Raw genomic sequence first — 12,590 nt, 5'->3', positions numbered from 1 at the left:
GCAACAAGGGCTTTTCATGGTACAGGTACACAATCAGCAGGGCTGATTAAGGACTTTTGGAAGCAGACTGATTGCCCAAGTAGCCCAGGTAAGGCAAGGCAAGGGGAACAGAGGAGATTTAAGGGAATATGAGGATGAGCATAGCAATGCTGCTGCTGGGCTCAGGCTGAAAGCTGTAGTTCTTACTTCCTTAAGAATGCCTCATGATAACACCATTAATATGTTCTCACCTCACAGAGAAGAAAACTATAATCACTAACATTTAAGGGAAGGGAAACTGAAGAAACTGAAACCACAGAAAAGCAAAGGGACTTTCCCAAATATGACCCACAATGATGAGGAAGGGGAAGAAGTAGTACCATGTCCACCCTCAATATTCAAAGCATCCCAATGTAAGATCTAGCCTTTGATATGTGCCAAATCAGAGGGAACACCAATAAATTTACTTTAAGATTGTAAAGTTTCCTTGGAGTCCATTTTGTGTTGCATTTACACAGAACTTATGTCTGAACTATTACCCCCTGAAAACAAAGCTATGCAAAAAGTTCTTTAAACGTAAAACAACAAGCTCCAACTATTATGTGAAAACAAGAGGCTTTGTTCAGAGCTTTTCTGAAGATACAGTTCAAGGCTACCATATGCCTTGTACGGTTGTGTTGTCAGGAGAAATAGTCAAAGCAGGTATTCTCAAATCCTCAGTACTTGTGCTTCTGTATTATACTGCAAGCATGCCTCCGGTGCCAATCTTGCAAGCAATTTAGCATTCAATTTTTTTTATTTTATTTTTTTTTAAGCTCTGAGGGGAAAAAAAGGCAAAATGAAGAATTTATAAAGGGAGACATAAACGTGGCAATTTTAAAAATCATCTGCAAAGGGAGGATATGGATTGGCAGACCAGAACCAGAAAGCACAGACACATCATTAAAAGCATTGACGAGGCATTTTGAGGAATTACTTTGGCAAAGAACCAATACAATATTAGCATTATTTCCTGAATGAATCCGTGTCATCAAACCTATGTAGCAGTTAGACCGCTCAAGGCAATTTAAACAAAAAAATTAGTTTCAATACGAATTATTTCTGCCAGTTAAGTTTTTTGGTGTTTTGAAATTTTTCATCCACGAGAATTTGAAGCTTATTTATTCACTATTCATGTAACAGCTGAGATTCTCACAAATTTGTGTTGTTTGTGTTGTCTTGGAGCTTTACCGTGAGCCCCAATCCTTAGCCTACCTTCAAGTACAAAAGGAATGGATAAGGAAAGAAGTAACTTTATCTCAGGCTGCCTCCTTCTGCAAGAGCTCAGTTGCACCCCACATACTGGAACTCCTCTTGGTTCTGAAGGACTCTTTTTTCCCTTCCCATGTCTCTCCATCAGCTCGTGGTAGATCATTGCTTTTATTATTTTTCTTCTCCAGCCTAGGCTGGTCCCAACAGCACATGAGTATCTCAGAATGGAGGCTGGCTTAGTCCATAACCACTTCCTCACAAAAAATACTTTGTGACTTTTTCTTTTACCTTATCCCTATGAACACATTATTCAGGAAGTTCTTTTCCTACACTTGAAATTCACTCTGGGTGACACCCTCCTGTGTGAGGAAGAATGAATCCAACCTCATTTTTAAGCAGTTTTGCATACAAGAATGAGCCACTTGCAATTAAATAGGACTAGCTATAGAAGTTGAGGCACATTTCCATTCACTGGTGGTTGATTATATGCAAATTCTGGGAAAAAGTCACATGCAGAAGAGTGACAGACATATCAGCTTTTTTCAACAATGAAGAAGGGAAGCAAACTCAGTACTTGTGTCAAAATGTTTTTAACAAAATACGTTTGTTAAATTACTAATATACTGTCGTAATATTTTATATATATATATATATGTTATAAACTAGTGATGTGATCTCAGTTGGTGAAAAGCATGTTCTGTACATTACTCTGTGAGTAAGGAAATATATAAAAGGGCAAGAAGGACTTGGGGAAAGGCGTGCATAGGAAAACTCCATTTTTCAGTGGTTCTCACATCAAACCTCCTCCTCATCTTCTGTTCCTCTCAGACCACCACGTGTCCAATGGCCAGAAACCTGCGTTGGGGCACTACCACAGCTTGCTTGTACCACCACAAACTGACATTCCCAGCCACAGAAGCTATCTGCACATAATTTGAAGTCTTTTACAAACTGGATTAAGAAATAAAAAAAAATCTACTGGCGTATGAGCTTCTGGGAACACTTTCTGAATGTGAACACTATTACAGACAGAATATGTCTTTACCTTGCCTTGTGTAAACACCTACTTGTAGTAGAAGCACGGGCTTATTGTTATTGGCAGCATGATCCTAGTAGTTAAATCAAAGCCTAGTAGATGATACAGCACTGTAGGGTTCCCACAAAGAATAGCCAATTTTGGTAATTAAGGAATCTTTACGATATGAACACCTTCATGTTGCAGTGAATTCTAAGACAGTGGATAACCCTACCAAAAATAAGTCCTGAGAGCTTGCAACCCCACAAACTAGAAATAGATTTTATTTTGCATAATCTTTTACTAGGGATAGGAAAGAGGGGAAGAAAAGAAGGAGAGTTCACATGGAGATGATACACCATGGGTTCTTTGGAAACTGTAAGTTCTGACTTTTTTTTTTTTTTTTAAATCAATATAAATTGGATATACTTGGTTTGCAGACATAAGTAAAAATAAAAAAGGTCTTCCACATACATACTAATGATAGAAGGAAAAAACTTTGAAATATGGTATAAAACATCTCAGAAGCTTTAAACCTCCCCTAGCAGTGACATTAAGCTTCTGGCAAAAGGCTGCTTCATGAAATGCATCTCCTAAAACTGAAGAGAATACAGAGTAGATTAAGAGAATATGTTCACAAGTTATGTCCCAGAGAGTGAAAAGCAACCCAGAGAGCCTGTGCTAGCTTATCCCACTGTACATAGAAATGTACGAGGTGCCAAGACACCACAGAAAACAATTGAGATCTTGCTAGCCTAGTGGGATAAAAATACATCAACTCATCGGTTAGGACACTAGTAAGAGCAAGGCATGTAATTGCCAAATTCCCCTTGCAAGTGTATAGAAAATTTTAATACAAACTCACTTCAGGTTCTTAACCTGAGCTCCAGAATTCCTGTTGCTTGCCAAGCAATCAGATGAACTACATTAATTAGCTTGGAAAAAAAAAAAAAAATGAAGTACTGAAGTGCACTGGTCTTGACTTCAAAATTTTGCTACATTTCCTATCTCTCAAAGTTGCTTGCCAATGCTGAAGACAGAAGACTTCCCCTCCCCCCCCCCCCCCAAAAAATGATGTATGATACTTGTCCTTTTGATATCAAGGATAAATTATTGCATAAGTGAAAATGGCAATTGATTTTTTATAAATCCTTTTTGAAGTAGAGAAGCTTCTCACCGCAATTCATTAGCCTATTAAAAGAAAAAAAAAAAAAAACACAGAAAAGAAAAGGAAAAAAAGGCCAACTATTTTTCAATGTTAATAGTTCTTCCTGGTAATGAAACATTCACAAGACAGTGCAGTCACTGTAATTGCAGCTTCCATAAAATGATTGTTTTGATTACATCATGCTTGCTTATTATAGGTAATTAGATTTTAGAAATTTGTACGCAGCAGTGACACTCTTCTCCACATTGTGAGTTGTATTTGGCGCGTGTTTGTACCTACATTTACCATTTTTCTAAGAAACACTGATGTTAAACTTAGAGTCATTTATTTGGTATCTGCATTGTCAGTAGGGCCATATTAAGTATCTGCAGATTTTGATATGGCACAGCAAGTATCCTCTTGTTTTTATGTCATTCTGCTTCCTGCTACACCTGTGCAGCAACACTGCTTATATCAGTGCACAGAATTCAGCTAAATTTCAGAAAACTCAAAAGCTTATGGTAGCAAAATATTTTCTCTAATTTTTCTAGTAAGTGTCTATGATCCCCAAGAGATTTGTAATAATTAAAGACACTAAAAGTTCAACTGCATGACAGAAGGCCGGTGTCCAGTCCTGGTTAACTCTAACCGGTTAAGGATCAAGGATGACAAACAGCTACGTTAAGTGCATTTTACTGTTTATGGCATTTCTGACACTAAAGTTCAGGAACACGATGGATAGCTACTACAGTAGCTCCCCCTGCTGATGAAACACAGTCTTCCAGAGTATTGTATAATTCATATATGAGCATGCTAAACCACCTACAGTCATGAAAATGGATTATAAATGGATACTTCACTGCTTAATTACCTGGCCAATCTGAGACCAAGTTGTAACCTTTTGGCATCCTAGCTGACTTCAGGTAAGGTGAGATATCCTGAGACTCACCTCTAGCAGTGGAAGAGGGGAATTAAGGGGGCTAATTCAAGACCTTTTCACCACTATGCTGCTCTCTCCAGGCAGCAACCCTTAGCAACCATTCAGAGTTTAAATGATGTTATAAAGTACATTAAGCATTAACCCCAACCAAATACTAACTCCTGTTAAGAAAATATGATTTATAATCTTTATTGTTTACTTACATATAATAAATATAATACAGAACAAAAACATCACACCCAGCGATTGTATTACACAGGCTGTTTATCAGAATACATTACATTTTTTTTTCACTAGCCCTTTCATAGGGTTTTGGTATTGGATATTCAGAATTTCAATTTATAAATCTATCAAGACAAGAATGATTTTCCCATTTTCACCTTTATACATGTTTCAAATAATCACATATATACTGATTTTGTTAAAAATATATAAGCAGTATTTGGTATTTGCAGTATAGGCCTATAATTTCCATTCATTAGATCTCTATTCATATTGAGAATTTCAAAATAATTAATAGCTTAAATCTGATTTTAATAAAAAATACTTATTCTATAGTTCTCATTTAAATGAATCCCCTCAGAAAATGAAGTGAATCCCCTCAGAAAATGAAGTGATTGGACAAAGACACTCCAGGTAAAAGTCAACATTCACTTTTAAAAAACAAAGGGCAAAAGTTCAGGTCCTTGCTTCAGCTGTACAAATCGGAAATAGTGGAGACACCTGTTTAGAACAGAGGGAAGCAAAGAGCAAGAAGCCAGAGTTTCTTAAGAGATGTGCATCTTCATTTCAGAGTTACTACTGCTATCCTGCTGTTTTCTTGGCATAAATCACTGCATCAAGCCATGATTATATGTTTTTCTCTGCATGAATATACTTATCATTAAATGGAAATTAGATGAAAATGCCGTGTTTTTTGTCAGAAATAGACAAGGTTTAACACACTCTGAAATCAGGTATTTAAGTGCAAATGCAATACTCATCAGCAATTCATGTTCTGATCTCACTAAGGAAAACGGTTAAACTGTTATGCATAAAGGTATTTCACAAAGGAAGCATACCTGCGAGTATCTGTGCTCTCAGAACATCTGAATTATCAGCGAACGGCACAAACTTCATGCAAACAGAAGCTTTTGTCAGTTTAAAGTTTCAGCTAAAGCAGTCTCTGCTTTAAAAACATTCAGAATTATCTTCAAATTACAGAGAGCTGAAATTTAGTACAGAATTTAATGCCAAAAAGACCAAAGCTACTAACTATTGGGTTTGTGCATCTTGTAATGCAGAAATTTTAGATGTTTAAGAAATCAATCAGTATAAACATCTAAGCAAAAAGTTTCAGGTACAGTTTTGTTTTACTGATATTCATTCCTAAAAAATCTGAGTAAGTTTTAAATCATTACAAGGATTCAATCGATTGTACAATGCTGAAGTCCATAGTGCACACCTCTTACACTAATTCCATTGAGATAACATCAACTTGAGCAAGGGGATAAGCATTCACAAGAGCTTTGTGTGAACAGTTTCAAGATTTTTGATTAATAGGCAGATCATTCATTTGTAACTGGATCATATGTGAGACTTTTAACAACTCTCTCACACACAAAAACCCCTAAGAATCCCAAAATGCAACCAAGAAAATCTGTATCATTTACCCTACCTCCCTAAATATATTTTTCCATGATTCTTACAGTCACAGGGCTTAAACATTCAGCTTCAATACAAAATTATGAGACTTAAAATATGTACATTCTATAGTAAATCAAGATCAGAGAGATCAATTTAATGCACAATTATTGCCTAAACACGTCCTGTACATAGTTGTGCTATGTAAGCAATTACCTCGATGGTTTTACAGCTGATCCCATATGCTGCCCAGTAAGTTGTATTTATTTTCAATAAAAATTATTGTATTTACTCTTTTTCTCTTTTCCTTCTCCCACAGGAAAGGGATACTGGAAAGCCCCTGTTGTTTTTCTAGCTAAAGGCTAAAAAGAGGAGATTCTAAAATATTTTAGAAATCACTCATTGTGATGGGGGATCTAGTTTAATTGACTTGCAAAAGGTCAGATTTATATCGAAGAGAAGCATCACCTATAACAGACAAGGAAAAGCAGACTTGTGGGCTGACAATATTAGTAATACACTGAAGGATATTTAACGAAAACATGGTAATGTGCATATCATAAATTTAGCTCTTTGCTATACGGCTACTTTCTCCTCAGCTTGATTTTTATTTTATTTTATTTTTTTATTTAAATAAACCATGGAAAACCTTTAGAACCATATGTCAAGAACCATACAAATATCCCCACACTATTATTTTCTGAGGCCATTCCAATGCACCTTTCATGGAACACGTGAACAAATTGTGCATCTTTCCTGATAAAACAGTCAAAAGTTCATTAAAAAAAAAAAAAGAAGAAAAGAAAATTGGATGCAACTTTATGAACTGTAGCTCAACTGAACAGCTGCTTTTTACTGAATCCTCAAAGAAAAGCGTTTTATACTTTTAAAAGTAGGAAGTGACAACTAGGTTAAAGTCTGGATGAACTCCTCATCATGGCATGCATTCCTGAAAAAGTCCGGTCACCTACAAACACCGGATGTAATGATGCAATACATCAATGGGGAGGGAGCGAGAAGACAGAAAGCTGACCGGTTATATCTCTGTTAGAATTACATGTTTTATATTAGGTTTATAGCAGTAGAGAGAATCTGGGTAATCAAAATATAATTACAGAAGTTTCAACTAGCTGGGAAATGTCCTGTTATATTCTTTGCAAAGTAAATGGAAATGTCAAATCAGAAATCATCAAGGGGAAGCTGATCCGCAGGGCTATGATCACTATGCTCACATTCTCACTATTGACAAAAAAAATATTCTCCTTGAAGTATACCACTAAGTGAAGTGGTTAACATCTCTTATACTGATGATTTTACAGAAAAATCGTGTAGAAAGACAAATTCACCTTCTAAATAATTAAGCTGCATGCCAGCCATAGAGAAACACAGTCTGTGATCAGTTACAGTATGTTTACCATTTTTCCCAGCACAAAATCCCTCAATTTTATATTACTGAAGTCCTAGAGCAAACTACTTCAGATGTATGCTGCAGACAGAAATACTGCAAAGGCATAAAAGGTCAACCTGACTGCAGAGTATTTCAATAAAGTTTTAGTTTATTAATGCTGCCTATGATACTGGTGGGCTTTGGATAAAATCCCAGCCTAGCCAAAGTAACTTTACTGGAAAAGCAAACAAAAAATATCCCCAAAGTGAACACACTTTGTAAAAATTTAATGATAAAAATAAATATATTTATGTTAGAAGACTCTACCCCATAGTCAGACCATGTATTACTACAGCATTGTCTAAACCTGAAAGTTAATGTCACTCTCGTGCCTCAGGTGCAGCTCTGAAAACAAAAGTGCAACTATTAATTTACATGGTGCAATGAAATAGGAAAAAAAAATAAAAAAAAAAAATTGCAAAATCAATTTAGAATGGATGTGTGTCCAAAAGCTAACGAAGTATTGTGCGGTGCACATTTTACAGACACCTTTAGATGCTATTATCATTGTGATTCACCTAACAAATGAGGAAATTCAACATGAAAATCATGTGATGTGAAATGTCTGAGTGAAACCTGAAAATTTGGAACGATTTTAAAAGCAGGAGTTAGTTATCAGCTCATACAATGCATGGTATCATCCACATTTCCCTGAGAAATCATGCCATGCAATAACCACATAAAACAGAATACACCATTAATCAATCCTAGATTCAGAAGAAAAAAAAATCATGCATAGCAACTGTCAGTGAGCCATCAACACTTCCATGCTGTTGCAGATAGCTATTACATTGCAGATACTACCTGTGACAATCCTAACAGAAACTGTTAACTAATGCAAAACCTAGACCAAACACAGAAAACTGATTAAAAAATCACTACCCTATAGGTAGCCATATAACTCAACATGGTTTTTAAACACTAGCTCGTTTCTTGAATTTTGAGCATGCCACTTCCTATATCTTCATTTACAAACACACAATCTGCCTTAATGAGGCCTATCTTCATGTGAAATTTGGAAGTATGGCCATAAATTTTAGACACCAAGTTTAACTGCTTTTCCCCTCCTCTGATAGCCTTAGCTTAAGCTCAAGTTAGTTTCCTTAAAATAGAAGGATTTTTTTTTAGCAGGGAATAGGAATGACTTTCACCCCAATGAAAGACGGAACTTAGAATTAACAAAAAAAAAAATCACCACCTTATTTAAGGCAACCATATTAGTAAATAGGAGTACCTAGGCACAATGGGGAGAGTGAAAGAGAATATTCCAACAGCACACACCAAGAAAAGCATCTCACAGGCTCTTTTATGTTACATGGCAGTGCGCAATGCATAGAGCAGCATTCCAGGTCACCTCTCATGTGCAGCACCATGGTTTCTCAGTTCAATGCCCTACTGTGGCGAAATACTTCAGCCTTTGCTCCCCCCCCGTAAGACAACCAGGCTGTGCCTTAGCCTTGCAGCTTCTCAGCTGAAATCAGCCACGTCCCCCACAGCAATATCCATGGGCAAAAAGGCAATGCCTAAGCCAGATGCAGCGCATGCTTGACAACAGAAATATGGGGCCTCTGGTGAATTCAGTGACATTCTTGTGCTCCATACTTTCTAATTAACTGCTGAGTAGTGGTGTCACACGTATTTCATATCTTTGCTGAATCAGTATTACATCTACAGCAGCCCCTCTCAGTGAGCACATTTTTGGCATGACTGAAACCTAAGAGAAAGTAGCTCAAAAAAAAAAAAAAACTAAAGATCTCCACATGATGTTTTTCTCCTTTGTACTGGGTTACAGTACACAGTACGCTGAACTATGCAAGACTCACAAGAACCCTAAAAGCTAAGACATGCTACATGGCATTTAGCAAATTATCGCCATTTCCTCCTCCAGATATAAAAACTGAACAACTCAAAAGCTCGAATCACACAAGGAAGAAATTCTTGGTTATCTCATAGGACCGTAGGAATTACTTAAGCTGTTTGACAGAACAATACACGCAGTACCCATTTTCCGTTTTGTAGGCATGGGAAATCATCATTCTTTAAGCATCTGAAGTATGTACTTCCTGTGAGAAATAAGTCAGAATAAAGACATTCCCAAATGAAACAGTAGGAACAATGACAATTTATGCTAGCACACAGTGTTAAAGCATTTACGGGAGCGCCTTCACATTCCAGTTGTGTCATGAGGAAAAAAAACAGCATGTCACCATTACATCAGAGGTACCTGAGAATCAAAGCTAAATCTCTTGTGCATTTACCAAGCACCCATTAGAGAACTATGCAATTTACATTTCAAATAAGACGATATATTTATAAAATATTATTGTACTAAAAATCACAAGATTTTATAGAAAAATCTCATCACATTCTATTAAATGCAGGAACGATGTTACATGTCATAACTTCAGTAAATAAAACTGCAGTATATTTCTTGTAACCACAGGGGCACCACTGTTTAAAAATCCATGGCAGTTCAGGAAGGATAGTTTGCCTTTTTTTATTATTATTATTCTGTAAAGAACTGTAATTTAATGCAAGAAGACTGCTCAAGCTACTTAGTGACATAAGATTAAAATATTAAGTATTTTTAAAAAAAAAGATTAATACATCTCTTGTTAAAAACAGAAGCAGTGGGAAGGCCCTAACATTGACTCTGCTGAACAGAAAGATGACCGGGTCAGAGACAGAACACCACTCTCCTAGTACTTAGTTTCTAAACCTCTCTAACATAACAATGCCACTTAACAGACATCATATACAGACGAGACAATGATGATCTTTCACTTCTAAGTCATGAACAAATATGGTAGCAATTGCCCACCATGCGTTATCACTCCAATCCTATCAGTGACCAATTTCAGACGACATTATTAAAATACTCAGCTAAAAATATTGTAATTGCCCATTTAAAAGCAAACTCAGTTTTCCTAAGGTTAGTTTGCTGAAGCTGTAACTGATTAGATGTTGTAAAGGAACAGATGTAAATTTGTAGTTAATGGCTGGTATTGAGTATATGGCATGATCTCATTGAAATGTTAAAATTAGGAGAAAACGGATATCATTTTTTTTATTGCCAGTAAGCCTTAACAACATTTATTGGAAAAGCTGAAACTAACATCCTCTAATTTGTGCTAATTTAGAAGAAAAACTACTGTAAACTCCTCTTACCAAAGAAATCTCTGAAAATTCTAAGTCAAATGTAAAATTAGTTTTACACACTCTATTTTCAACCCCTCTACTACTGGGCTTTGGAATTGAAATGGAAAGTTTCTGAAAATGCCACAGAAAAATTAATAATCTTATTAGTTTATTTAAAAAAAAAAAAATCCTATCTCAGGTATCCGAAGACTTACTACATCATCTTAAAGAGATGCCTCAGATAATTGCAACTTTTAATGACATCCAATATTAAGAACTGGAAAGGAAAATTTTATAAAGGTGCAATAGTCAACAAGAACAGTCCCCAGATTCACTTATTTCTCCTGGGTATCTTTTTCTCTTCTCTACATAAAGAATTCTACATTCTAGCTGCTGGTTAAATCAAGTCTTGTAACTGTATCACTAAACATGTCACTTTCTTGCATTCCCTCTAGTCTAGTAGTTGTGTCACCAAATCACCAAAACTGGTCTTGGAAGGCATATGGGAATACCCTATGTTATTAACAGACTTCTTATGTGGAAAACTATTTGCTAAAAATCTGTCCTTTATTCATTATAATAAAACAAAATCATACAAAAGACAAAATTATTATTATTTTTTAAAATATAAGTGTCTTATAACCAGAAGTTGGGAAAGTTACTGATTTGTGTCAAATATCCCTGAACTTAATTATTCCTAACTTCTCACAATTAAATAGGAAAAATGCCGCAGTAGAAGGAAGATGCAGGTTATAAGGAAAACGATCAATTTTAGAAAAAATTTATTAATGCAATTGGGAAAAAAAATCAATATAATTATCTTTATCTTTCATAGTGCAACCCACTGACTGAAAACTTGAACAATTAATTTGATCTGTTTCTTAGCTGGCAGCTGTACTAATGAAAATTTTCAAATTCAGTTTTCTGTATGAGATCATTCGGAATGATGGGTTACAGAATCAGTCTGTTTAAAACAAACACTGATTTTGAGAATGTACACCCAAATGTACTGTCATTAGAAATATTGTATCATTCACTAAAATTGTAAACATTCCAGAACATTAGGTAATACAAGATTTTTAAACATCGGCACCCGTTGCCATTACAAGGCTTCTCAAAATGGGATAAAACAATATATATGTAGTGTTCCAGGACCGTACAAAGATCCTGCCTCAATAATTACAAGAATTCACTTAATAAATTACTTTACTATTTTCTTCTATTAATATGCAAATAGTCTATACAACATAAAAAAGTTAATTTGTACCTACTACAGGTAACATATCTATTTAGCTTTTCATCAAAAAGCCTGTAAGACGTGATAACCTGCAAACTTATTTACATAACGCATTTGAAAGTATTTTTTAAAAACAATATTGTCCAGCATTTAACAAAATTGTGAGTTAAAAAGAGAAAGAAATCACTTAACAGCATTCATTTTCTTGATTTTGTCAAGTAACTTCACCAGCTCAGTGTTGTAAGGCAGGTTTGGTTGCTCAGATGGACTAAGACTCCCTACAGTGATATGCATGTAGTAAATTTGTTCATTTATAAAACCAGATGAAAGCAGGAGAGAGGAAAACATTAACGTTTCACAAGAACCAAAACTTCTTATTTTTACTAAAAATTCAGAATAGGCACTGAAACATGATTCCTTAGGGACTTTTCCAGAAGATTGTCTCTTCGCTAGGCATCACTCCATTTTTAAACTAAGAAGGAAAAGAAAAAAAAAAGTTACCAGTGCTAAATAATTAAAAATTACAAAAGGGAATCACTGTGTGTGTTTGTTTCCATCTTATTAATAAACAAAAGGAAGTGCTAGTGCATCGAAGCTTAAGACATTGTAAATTACTCTTATGGTAAGTATATTTTTAATTTCATTATTACGTTTAAGCAACATCAGAAAATAAAAATACACTCCTGATCACGTAAATTCTGCATACATTCTTTGAAAACTACAGCCCCTAGGCACGGGGCTAAGACAGTCAAAAAACTAAGTCCATCTCCATGCTCCAAGACAGTATCAGCAAACCATCTGTAATAATCCTGC

The 12,590-nt window shown here is 35.4% G+C and overlaps 1 protein-coding gene across 2 annotated transcripts in view; it reads right to left on the bottom strand.

Moving 5' to 3' along the window:
• Positions 1-4,505: 4,505 nt before the first annotated feature.
• Positions 4,506-12,590, bottom strand: part of SLC35F5 (solute carrier family 35 member F5) — a 35,158-nt gene continuing 27,073 nt past the window's right edge. For both annotated transcript variants that reach the window (XM_068687299.1, XM_068687300.1), the window contains exon 17: positions 4,506-12,249. The gene's annotated coding sequence lies outside the window, so the exon portion shown is untranslated. The remainder of the gene's footprint in view (positions 12,250-12,590) is intronic.

The sequence above is a fragment of the Anas acuta genome, chromosome 6 (assembly GCF_963932015.1).
Source record: "Anas acuta chromosome 6, bAnaAcu1.1, whole genome shotgun sequence".
NCBI lineage: Eukaryota > Metazoa > Chordata > Aves > Anseriformes > Anatidae > Anas > Anas acuta.
This window is presented reverse-complemented; position numbering and strand designations above follow the sequence as displayed.